A 13,522-nucleotide genomic window follows, 5' to 3' on the forward strand; every position below is an offset into this window, starting at 1 on the left:
CTTAAGTCTACTTTTATAAAAATGTTGATCAAAAAGTACTCGAATTAAGCGACTAAATACGATATGTAAGTTCACAAAGGTATAATAATTTTCCAGTTTACTACTGGAAGGAGGGTTTAAGTTTAAGCCGTATGCAAATTCTAATATAGATCAGCAACATTTAAGCCAGATTATTAATCGCCTATACATCTATATGATCTGTCCTTGCATTTAGGTGTCCCTTAAGGTTAAATTTTTTTTTTTTTGTTATCAGGAAAGATGTTTCTTTAACTGTAATTCTTCAACACAAAAAAGTTTCGAATGGATTAGTCAACCCTTTGTTGTTGTTTTTTTACAGAGAATCTTTCCATGTGATAAGATGCGTATAACTTAATCTGTGAAAAATATTTCATTTCATAAAAATATCTATAAAAATTATCAGCAGGTAATACAAACATTTATGAATATATAGTATGCTACAGGAAAGTAATTATGTTAAAATTTTATCATAATTATAGGAAAATGTTTTTGTAAATTAAACGTTAAAACTTTATAAAGTAGTAAACATATATCAGTTAAAAGTAACAACTATTGCATTCTGTTTAAGTTGACTAATTATGTTCTCTCATACGTTTGTATTATTATTGTTTTATTTATCGGTTAAGTTGCAATGAATATGTGTAACAAAAAAAAAAAAAAAAAATAGTTAACTAAAATAATTTGTAAAGATATAGGACCACCAAATAATCAGGATTAAATAAATTTCAAATAATAATTTTTATTAACAACAACAATCAAAATAACATTATAATATCATTAAATTCGTCTCTAAACTTTTAAAGGGAACGTAAAATTAAAAAATTGAAGTGCCTTGACTTTACAATTTAAAGAATTTATAACATTTTAACGCATTTTCATGATATGTGGTTTTATTATTGTTTAATTTTTTTTAAACTATTTTTATCTAATATAACTGCAAACTAACCGTATTAAAAAGATTGTTCTCAAAAAAAGCAAAAGATGACAATAATCAATCATAAGAAAAAGAAAGATGAAAAATAGTGTTGTGAAACTTCTACAGAGTATGAACTGACTCTCAGGAACAAAGAAAGTTACATTATATATATTTTTTATTTTACCTGAAGTTTTTCAGTTAATTTCTTTGTAGTTTTCTAAAATAAAATATGTAATTAAATGTTATCTAATTAAAATAAAAAAACAAAAAGAAGAATCCGTCAACTCGTATAAAGTGACAATTTAATATTTCGGTTTTTATTTATAATCCTTCCACCAATATTATTTGAAAAAAATTACTATGAGGCCACTGAAGGATCTTTCTTAATAAAATTAAAAAAGAGAATGATCGAAAATATGTGATTATACTTTACGCATAAATATACGTAAAATTAAGAAAAAACCTACATTCAGCTGAATGAAATTATTTTTTTTTTTAGTCAATAAGAAATAATGAACTTCTTTACTGTACTTTATAAGCATTTCACTAACCAGAAAAAAAACAAACGACATATTATATATGTTGGTTACAACATAGTAGACGGGGATATTATAATGAAGACTGTAATAAAGGAAATTAAAGAGAGATATTGGAATATACAACAAAAAAAAATATATAAAAACTACTTGTAGAGCAAGCACTGAACATAACCGATGAAGGAAAAGATCATATGTTTAAAAAAAAAAAAATGAGTAAAGAAAGAACAGCCTACTCTACATTGCCACAAAGTTTCAACGTTGTACTTTAAAATATGAACACTACAAGAAATAATCTGATGATATTTTAATAATTGAAGAAAGAAAACAAAATAGCTAGAAAAACTGACTACAACATAATAACTACTAGAAGAAACATAAATCATAAATCTGAGTAAGAAGAAAGCAAAAGGATTTTTTTATACTTATCTACTCGTATTTATGACTATCTAATATTTATCAAAACTTGTATTTCTTTTACAAGACAAGATTGTCACAATGAAATTTTTCGGAAGAAAATTGCTTATAAATAAGTTTTGTTTTGTAATATCGTTTTATAATTTTGTTTTATAATACCAACAAAAAAAAAAATTATAAGAAAACAAATATCATAAGATACGAAATACAGCTTAACCTGAACCTTTGTTGTATATAAAGATAAAACACAAAAGGCCACAAAAAATCAAAATATCCCATCTCAACATCCGTAGGAGAAGACAATTCCAGTCTTGTGATAATTCCGGTCGCCAAATGTCCCCCTCCGTTTCTAGTCCTGATGGGCCTTACCGAGGAGGTCATCTTTTAGACGTTCTAAACTTGATAACACAACAGGCATCAGTTTAGCCTGTGTCAGGATGCCACCGATGTAAATGCCTCGGTAGATATTTTCATTATTATATTTACGCAACCTACTATCGCCTTCCTTCGTACGGCTTCTTCCAACCACAACTACATACCATAATCACCACGACCACGACCACCAATCAAAATATCCCAATGGCAAAAGTGAAATATCCATGTCACTTTATATTTATGGGCAACATATAAGGAGTTGCATTACTTTTTTCCCCAAATATTTTCCCGCTTTGGTTAATAATGTTCATTAATCAGCAAGTGATTAACGAGAACGAATCCACGAGGAATGTAACAAACTTTTTTGACGTTATACTGGTGAAAATAAAGCTGATATAAATACATTTTCGAAAACACCTCCTTAATGAGTGTCGGCTAGAAAAATATTTCACCTTCAGATTTCAGCGCCCTTCAGTAAATTTGATAACATAAGTCCCAGAACTGTATTTACGGTAGTTTTTCAGAAATCTGGGATGAAACCAATAAATTTGGATAAAAACCATGTTTTTTAGGTTTGACGTACAATATCTTTGTTAAATGGGTAATAAGCACATAAAACATTTAAACTAACCTTGTAGAAAATTTAATTTTTAACAAAATGACGTAAAATACAGGAAAAATAGAAAACTTAAAATTTTATTTAGAAACAGTACAATACTACATTTGTCAGAAAAGTATTCAATTTAATGTAAACAAAAACCAAACATTTTTTTGGTGATGTAAAAAATTTTTTAAAAAAATTACTAATAAAAAATACTGTAAATTACCCAACAATTGTAAAATAAAAATAAATGAACATTATTTAGAAAATTTATTCATAAATGACAGAAATACAATAAATTATTTGAAAAATTAAAGTAGGTTCGGGAAACTATTTCATCAGATTTTTCAGGCCAATAACCATAAATAACATAGATTTATTTGAGAATGAGAATTTATTTGATAAGATTTTATGGTGAGCTCGTGTAACTGTTATTCCAATTCTGTTTCTTAATTAACGACGTAAAAATTTCATACGACCTCATTTCACCGAGATAGCTGAAATACGAGCGAAATCTTTCACTACCCGTAACTCACAAACGAAACATTTTAGGACAAATGTTTATATGAACTTTTTTTATTATTTTCAGAATTAGAATAGGTTATGAAAGTCCCGGGAGAACTTTGTGATACACTCAGTATACAGAATTTATATATATATATATATATATATATATATATATGTAAACCGATATATTACATTTATTTTTATAAATATATTAACCACAAGTAATTTTTAAAGGAATATTTGTTAGAAATTTTGCATGAATTTTTTTCAACTGTACTCAGATTAGTTTTTGTACCTTAATTTATAAAAACAGATATAATATTTTTTATTAAATTTACTAAAAATGCTTTTGTAAACAGACCTCACATTAGCTTCCAAAAAAAAATTTTTTTTATTAATTTATTGGTAATGTAGTATCATAAAATAATATAATATTCAAGAATTGAAACAAATAAAAAATGATATAGCCTTTGTTCTACTTATCTCTTCAGGATACTGTAGCTAAGCGATGGAAGTATAAAAACCCCGGATTAAACAATTAAAATTAATATTTAAACTGAATTAAAAGGGAAATTTCATGACCAGTTTCGTTTTGTCAGTTTTTTACTTTCTTGTACAAAATAAAGGAAGTATTGTTATTGCGAAAAATTTCGGTTTTCAGATTTCAACGGAAATATTCAATTTTACCATCCTTGAAACCATTTTGATTATTTCGACGTGATGTCTGTACGTACGTATTTATCTCGCATAACTCAAATCGACTAGCCGTAGGATGTTGAAACTTTGGATTTAGGACTGTTATAACACCTAATTGTGTACCTTCCTTTTTGATTGCAATAGACTAGACCAAAAGCGTCCAATAAAGCCCAAAATTAAAAAAAAATGGATTTTGGAATTTTTCTTAACTGCAGTAATAAGCCCTCATTGAGAGTCTTTCAACGATATGTCATAAGTGGTACTAATTTCAATGGTTCCAGAGATATAGCGAAATAAAATTTTAATTAATGAAATATCTGGATTTTAGGGGAAGGCATATCGGTTCAATTCCGACTTCTGTCCTTTTTTTTTCATTTAAATATATTGATTTATTAATAATTATTAAACTCTGATTGTAAAAAAAATTCTATTACAAATAATAATTCAACAATATAAAAAAAGCAAAATTATTTACAATAGAATTAAGGACCAACTAAAAAGCGAGCTAGGCGATTACCAAGGTGGTTTTCGGCCTTGGCGTAGTTGTCCAGATCAAATTATTACTTTGAAATTACAGATGATTATTTCTTTTATTGATTTCAAAAAAGACGTACGATTGCATACATACGTCTTCGGACTATGGACTTGGATTATGGACGGACTTTCGTCTTATTATTTAATTGTGCACTAGAATTTCTGATGCGCGAATCGTTTAAAATTAATACAAAAAGTATTCACATAGAATACAAAAGAGATAACTTAAATTTAAATTGCCGACGACTTAGCTTTGTTAGCTAGTAGTATCGCAGAAGCCAGAATAAAAATAACTAGTATAGAAGAACTTGCGAATAAAGTTGGGCTTAAAATTTCTTACGAAAAGACTAAAATGATAGCAATAGATCCTTTAGTTATTAATTCTGTGAAAATTAATGGAAACAAAGTGGAACTTGTAGAAAAATTTAAATATCTTGGAGAGATCATTACTTGTAATTGTAACGAAAAACAAAATTGGACTGAAAGACTTAATAAATTATTTAAAGTGCTACAAGTAACCAAAAATACTTACAACAAAAAATCGCTCTCGATTAACACTAAAATTAGACATTACAAAACTGTGGTTAAACCAGTAATTACTTACGCGAGCGAGACTTTATACGAATTAAATCAGAAAAATAGGTCTGAACCTTTGCTTAAAGTTGAACGCAGGATTCTTAGAACCTGCATAAACAAAAGATATAAACACGAAAATCAGTATAAATTATTGCCTAATAAATTTCTGTACGAAAACTTGAAATACTTAATTGATAGTATAAAAAAGAAGCGAATTTCTTTCTGTGCATACTTGTTAAGATTACCGCAGAATAGGATTACTAAGAGAATTATCGATCGATTTTGGTCTTTAAAAAATCCGCCATTATGGACCAAAGAAATTAAAGAAGATATGCAAGAATTAAATTTCACTTAAGAAGATTTACTTAATAAATCCGAAAAATTAAAATTTGTTATTAAAGATCTGAATACCAACTTTAAAGTAAGAAATTTTAATTATACAAAAAAGGTTTATTCAGAAGAGGATCGTAAAGCAAGATCATTAAGAATGACTAAATATTGGGAGAAAGTAAAAGCTAAGAACTTAAAGGCCAAAAGATCGGCAAAAACGACTTGAATTATTCTGACTAAAGTGGTCCTTTGCGGCCTTAAAAGTAAAAACAGAAAAAAAAATAGCAAGAAAATATCAGAAGTTATTAATGAAATAAAATTTTAGGTACTGTTCATTTAAAAAAAATATGTGTATGAAATTTAATACTTGTACAAGGAAATCATGCGGTGCCCACGTCTGAGTTTTTATAAATTATCTTCATCTTTGTTTACATTTAATTAATATTTTACTCTAAACTGTTGTTGGATTTTATCATTACGTCTACCTATTTTTATATTTTCCTTATTTTATTTATCCGCTGAAGGTCGCTGCCTTAGCAACATAAATACATCGGTACTATCGTATAAACTAAAGTTATGTAGTCCGAAGAAATTAGTAAATAGATTGTGGCATTAATCTCCGTAATATGCTGTAAGAATCCTTTAGTAAAATGACAGCAAGGAAATATGCAGGTGTAAACAATTTTATAAATCCATTCCCGTTAAATTTAAAATATCCTAAGAAAAAAACATAAATGGAAAAAAATTAAATTCAATAGATTAACGTTAGAAGTACATATTTGATATTCCAAAGTACATTGCAGTGCATCGAGTTTTTGTGTGATCACGAATCATGGATTCTTAATGCATGTTGGGTACGTATTAACTATGTTGCATACAGTAGTATCTGGTTACGTTATTATCGAGTAATGTATATTTCTGAAGGAAGTAGTAGGCTTTCGGGACCAATGTTGTTACATAAAGTAGCTACTTAAGTTACAAGATACTTTTAATTTTAGTAGTTGTATATAAATGTAAAAGAATTTAATAAAAATCTGAAAATGATTACAAAGGAAAAAAATCATTAAAATGGAAAAAAATTAATTTTAACTTGTGTTTCTGACTTATGTTCACTGCAATTGGTTGTCACGCTGTTGTACTAATACGGTAGCTTTTAAACCGGATGCAAAAGTAGTGTCAACGTTATGCTTTCTTTCTTTTTTCTTACTGTTTAGCTCCGGAACCACCGTAAGGTAAATCTGCAGAGGCTGTTACGCTGTCTAGTATTAAAAGTTTTGTATTCTAAACAGTTCATTATTAGTATAGCTATAGCTGAAACTTTTCTACAGTGACGGTTAATTTTTTCATTATTTTTTTAAAAGTACTGTTACAATATACAAAATTACTGTTTAAGCAATTGTTTTTGAAATTTGTCGGTATTAAAATCTGAATAGCTTTTAATCATTCATCATTTCAAGAATGGGGGCTTCTTCCCATTTCTTCCACCCTTTTGTTGATAGTTTTTATCTAACTTAACAAAGCGAAACAGAACAAAACTACTGACAACATAATATTTTGGATACCATATCAACATGTAAACACAAAATTTTAGTTTTTCATAAATTGTTAATTCAAAATTGACAATAAAGAAAACAAAAAAAAAATTTGATATTTCTTCTGAATTAAATTTACTCATGCCATATAAGTTAATTATATTTTACACAAAGCTGTTAAGTCAGACTCAAACTTTCAATATATAAAGGATTTTTTAATAATAATAATAAAAGAATAAAGATGTAAAAAAGAGAGAAAGAAAAAGAAGGGGAACATTTTTTAAATTGATTAATTAATAGAGTTCTGGAAAACAGGAGAAATAAAAAAAATACTATTTCTATTTAATTTCTATTTTATATTCATATAAATAGTTATTTTTTTGTGTATTAAATACACATAAATGTAATGGTCTACTTGAGTCGACCATTCCTGAGATGTTCTTTCCTGTGAGATTCCTGATTCTCTGATCTCTTGGATGCATTCCATAGATTTCTATGGCTTCTTCGTTTGCTGTCGGTTGCGTGTGTACCTTGCGATAATTGCATGGCTAACTGACTGCATACTACGGCTGCTGTTCAGCATCATTTATATAGACTCGTTAAAGCTCCTCATTTGCGGTGTATAAGGCACAGACTTTTGCGAAAGTGTACCCGCCTTACCGCAGCAAAGACAGGAGAATATCTCAGATCTCCCTCCAGCTGCCCGTGCTTGCTGCAGCCAGTCGTCACGCAATTGGGCTTGCTCAACATTCCTGTAAGAGGAAGAAAGCGAGACTCTCGTTCCGCAACGAGAGAGGGAGGATAGAGAACCTCCGGACATGGAAGGATTCCAGGAGGTAGTGAGTAAGCCCGGGTGTAAGAGGAAGCCATAGCCAGTGCCTTTAACTTCCTCTGAGGATGATGTATCGGAGATGGAGTTAGGGACACCCAACCGGGTTAAATCTAACCCATTCATCGAGGCATTGAAAAAACCAAAGGGCCGACCTGGTAATTCTGCCCCGCTGGTTAAAGTAGCCCAGGTCGACCTGAACTACATGATAGATTTCTTAGTTCCCTCGGGCAGCGTCAGTTCAGGTGCAAGAAAGACAATACTTCCTCGTCTGACAAAATTGAAGAGGCCTTTTCTGCTGTGGCAGAAGGTTTTGAAACCCTAGCCTCCAAGCGCAAGGAAGCTAAGGCACTTCCAAAGGTGGTTCAGAACCGCCAACGCAGTCCAGGCGCTACAGTGACGTCCTTGACGTCCTTAAATCCAAGCGGGAAGCCGGCAAGACGTCCAAGAAGCTGGAGGTGATCTTCGTCAACAAGGCTTGAAGACCACGAACTAAGAATTACAGCGAGACTTGCAGGTTGTCCTTCGTGAGAACCTGAAAGCAGCAGAAGATTAGGGTCATTAAGGAGACCAGCAAGGGGCTGGTCGTTGTTGCTGAGAACAGGACACGGTTCACGTCATCTCGGAATCTCCCACCATCCAAAAGCTTGAGATCAAAGTCGATCCCAAGCGAAAGCGAAAACGAAAGCGTAGGCTCCGAGTCATAGTTTATGACATTGATCAGAGCTTCTCTAAAGAAAACGTTCTGTCTCTCATTCGAGAGCAGAACACCGACTTGGACGAGGCCTAGTTCAAAGATCAGTGTAGGCTAGTCTTCCAAAAAGGCAAGCATGATGGTATCACAAAGTTTTTGAGTTAGGTGCTCGTCTCCACTAGAAGTTCGTGTTCGAGGGAAGAATCTTGGTCGATTTTACATCCAGTCGCTTCAAGGAATACCTTGACGTACAGCAGTGCTTCAAGTGTTGTCTTTTCACCCACATGGCCAAGTTCAGTAAGTATGCGTCGGTCTGCGGGCATTACGATGGCACAAGCGTAACGGCTGTCCGCAAAAGAAGGAGACTCAGTCTTGTGTGAACTGTAAAATGTTACGCAAAAGTCATAGGCACTCACTTAATAGTAAGGAATGCGGTTGCTAATAAGAGCGGTTGAAATTTACTTCAACTCTCTTGATGGTCAGGTTCGATCAACTAAATACCCAGGGTGCCTATGTAGTCCAAGTTCAGCTAGGTGAATTTGTCGAAAAATGGAGCCTGGATATTTTTCCTCTACATCTGTACGTAGTCAGAGTTGATCTGCCAGGTTTCCCAGATGTGAAGAAGTTTTTCGTTGGTGACAACAAATCCGCCGTTCTGTGCATGAATATAATGTGCATGAATAATTTGTAGCTTGGCTTGGAATAAAGCCCCCGGATATGATTGTATCATAGTGGAACTACATGTTCGCACGTTGCCAGTGATTCTTAGTCCCCTGAATGGGTTTTTTAATAGGATGGTTTTTGCTGGATATTTCCCAGCGTGTTGAAAACGTGGTGAGTTGAAGCTGTTCTTCAAAGGTGGCGACAAGGACCCAACTGTACGTTCTTATTTTCGGCCTCTGACGCTCTTGCCTGTAGTAGGGAAGGATTTCGAGAAGGTCTTGTACCTCTGCATCAATAGAAGAATAAAGTCTAGCTTTATATTAGAATAACTTCTAACCATATGCAAGGGCTTGCATATGGTTAGAAGTTATTCTGTGCCCTATCCTTGGCAAGGGCATAGAGGACGCTATTCTTAGGGTAATAGATTTGGCTTCGACCAGCGAGTGAAAATATGTACTCGGTGTCTTTTTGGACTTATCTGGGGCCTTTAATAACTTGTGGTAGTCCTCTGCCTTGTTTCAACTACAGCAGTGTGGTTGCACGCAAAATGAGACTGAGACTCTCTCGAGCTATTTTAGAAACAGAAACGTCGTCCTTCGTAACGGCGGCTCGGAAGTAGGAAAGCCTCTGTCAAAGGGTTGTCGACAGGGCAGTGTTTTATGTTCACTCGTCTGGGTCATTGAGTTCGACTCTCTAATACGGTTGCGGATGCCCAGTGGCTGCCGCATCATTGCTTATGGCGACGATGGGTTGTTGCTGGTCGAGGGTAACTAGCATGCTGATAGAACTCGACCGACACAAGCGTATAAGATACTAAGGTTGTGGAGTCTTCAGCATAATATGATTTTCAGTGCGGAGAAAACCACTACGATGTTTCTTAAAGGTCGTTTAGCTGCGACCCGTCACTCGCGGGTTGTGATTGACGGCCTTCCGGTTAGGTATGTCACCGTTCATAAATATCTGGGTGTCATCCTTGATGAGATGCTTCAATTTAGGAAGTTCCTTCAGTTTTTCCAAAGGAAGGCGTTTGATGCCTTCTTTGGTGTTAGTAGAGCCATCCATCTCCTGGCTGTATTTACAATACTTTTCTCTGAATTATATCCTCTACTAGTTTTATTACTAAATCTTTTGCATCTATTAGTCATTTAACAAAGCAATTGTATTGCAAAAGTAAGAAAAACAAAAACAAAAAAAAACTTGTTTTTACCATCGAAATTTGTGTTTTACATCGGATATCTTAAAAACTACTGATGTTAGAGTTCTGGGATCTGTTTTTTCTATTCTATTTCTATCTTTTTCTATCTATTTCTCAGCTTAAATGAAATAAAACCCACCAACTTTACTTCTTTATTTAGGTCCCAAAAATTACAGTATGCTTATTTTTTAACAAAAGAGCTTAAATCCGGGCGAATTTTTTCGTGAGTTTTATCTCGAAAGCAAAGCGTTTTCAGATCTATGTTTATATGACCTTTATTCATTACTTTTACCACTAGAACATGTCGTAAAACTTTCTCCGTTTTTTTTTTTATATATATATATATATGTGTGTAGTAGGAAAACCTCCGACAAAAAGGTAAAACTAAATAAAGTGAAGTAAAAAATATTCACAGATTATTTTCGAAACAGAGATGAATAATTCTAATATTTCTCAAGCTCTGATTTTACTGTTTTAATTTATTTGTTTGAACAACTGTAATTTCACTATGACAGATATTCTACTTGTGTTGAAAACTTTCTTCTATGAAATACTAAATAATAACTCGGATACCATTATTGTTTTTAATTTATTTTCTTTGGATAATTACCAACAAAGAAATTTAATTGAATAATATTATATTAAAAAAATCGATAAATATATTCAAGTAAAATAAGAATTAAGAAGAAAGTTATTTCTTCCGTTATTAATAATAATGTTTTTCTTACTATTAGAATACAAAATTGTGTATTGATCTCATCACATTTCTAGATAACCACAAAAAGAGTAAATAAATTACAGTGAAATTTCTAATTATAATAAATTATGTTGCAAATTAAATAACGTATTTCGAACTAAACGAATTTTATATTATATTTTATTATTATTATTTATTTATTGTAAACAATGTAAGTGCAAGTAAGAGTTTATAGTAAGACAGTCGGTCGCATGGAATACTTGCAGCAGATTCCTTGTGGCAAGCTGTACTGGACAAGCAAGCCAACCAGTCCGGCAGATATTTGCATATTGCATCTCGTCGTTCGATGTTAAAATGCAATTGCACATTTTTTTTTATTCATCTTGGTGGGCATTCAATCTTGCCTGACTGCAGTTGCAGTGCACTCCCCCTCCCACAGTTCCCTCCGTTCCTCACCCATCCCGGTCAGTGTATCCGGCCTGTCTCGGTTTATTTTTCCCGTCTACGCGAAAGAACGTATTAAATATTCCCCACCTCATACATACGGTATGTACAGTCAATAACAAAACAACCGACTCGGCTATTTCGCGATTCAAAGCATGCAAACACCCACTATAAGATTACCCTTGAAATAATATTTTGTACGAGGGATAAAAATAGTACTGATTAAACTACATTAATAAAAAGGAAAATTATAAATTTTGATATTTCGTGAAAAGATCACAAATTTGATACAACAAATGGATCAGTCTGATCAGAGTAAATAGTAAAACCAATAAATCAGATCCAATTTTTTAAAAGGAAATTAAAGATAACCTTACTCTTACTTGTGATCAGTTTTAATTTATAATAAAAGAATCGATAGAAAAAAATACGAAAGAAATGCTTAATAAAAAATTATCATAAATCACCTTATTAAAGATATTTTATTAATAATTACTTTTAAAACAAAATTTAAGAAATTTTCCATCATTATGAATAAAAAAATAAAAAAACAACGTATACCTAGACGCCTTTGTTTTTATAACAAACCAGTGCCTACTCTGAGACGTTTTTTTAATTTTTTTCTCTTCCAACAAATAATTTCATTTTCTAACCCCCAAATCATAACTTTCTTCTTCATTTTAATAATTTTAATAGTGAAGCAAAAAATGTTTTTTTACTTCACATTATTTCTTTTTTTCTACAATTCATTTTTCTCTTGAAATTAAATTGTGTGTAGCACTCTTAATTCAAATTTAATTATTTTCTGTTATAGATAAGATAACCGTTTTTTATTTAGTAGTATCACAAAGTTTGAGACCATAAAAAGTTTAATAAAAAGTGAGTTCAAAGAAGAAGGTGATCAAATAATGAGTGTAGTTTTTTCTATCATAAATAAATGTTTTCTTTTTTTTTAATCATATATTGAGTGAAAAGGTATGGAAGGCAATATAGTTGGTGAATACGGGCTGGACAAAAGGAATGAAAGAGGGGACCGACTTATAGAGTTTTGCACGAAGTATATTTTAGTAATTTCCAACACCCAGTTTAAAACTCATAATAGAAGAATATACACATGGAAAAAGCCAGGTGATACTGCAAGGTATCAGATAGATTAATCATGGTTAAGCAAAGATTTAGAAATCAACTCTTAGACTGCAAAACATACCCTGGAGCAGACATTGATAGCCACCATAATTTAGTGATAATGAAATGTAGATTGGGATTTAAAAACCTAAAGAAAATGTGTCAAATGAATCGGTAGAATTTAGAGAAGCTTGAGGAAGAGGAGGTAAAGAAGATTTTTGAGGAGGATATCGCAAGAGGTCTGAGTAAAACGATAAGGTAGAAAATGTAGAAGAAGAATGGGAGAATTTTAAAAAGGAATTTCTTAAAGGAGCAGAAACAAACTTAGGTGGAAGAAACTTATTTGGGAAGTAGAATTACTAAAGATGTTCGAAGCGGGAGCAATATAAAATGCCGAATAGCACAGGAGAAACGAGCCTTCAGTAATAAATATATTTTGTTTACATCAAAAATTAACTTAAACGTCAGGAAAAGATTTTTGAAGGTATATGTTTGGAGCGTAGCTTTGTGGAAGTGAAACTTGGACGATCGGTGTACCTGAGAAGAAAAGATTAGAAGCTTTTGAAATATAGTACTATAGGAGAATGTTAAAAATCAAATGGTGGATAAAGTGACAAATGAAGAGGTTTTGCGGAAAATCGATGAATAAAGAAGCATTTGGAAAAATATAGTTCAAAGAAGAAACAGACTTATAGGCCACATATTAAGGTATCCTGGAATTTAATATTGGAGGGACAGGTAGAAGGAAAAACTGTACAGGCAGGCAAAGTTTGGAATATGTAAAACAAATTGTTAGTGAAGTATGATATGGGGGGTATACAGAAATGAAACGACTAG

The sequence above is a fragment of the Lycorma delicatula genome, chromosome 1 (assembly GCF_047948215.1).
Source record: "Lycorma delicatula isolate Av1 chromosome 1, ASM4794821v1, whole genome shotgun sequence".
Taxonomy (NCBI): domain Eukaryota; kingdom Metazoa; phylum Arthropoda; class Insecta; order Hemiptera; family Fulgoridae; genus Lycorma; species Lycorma delicatula.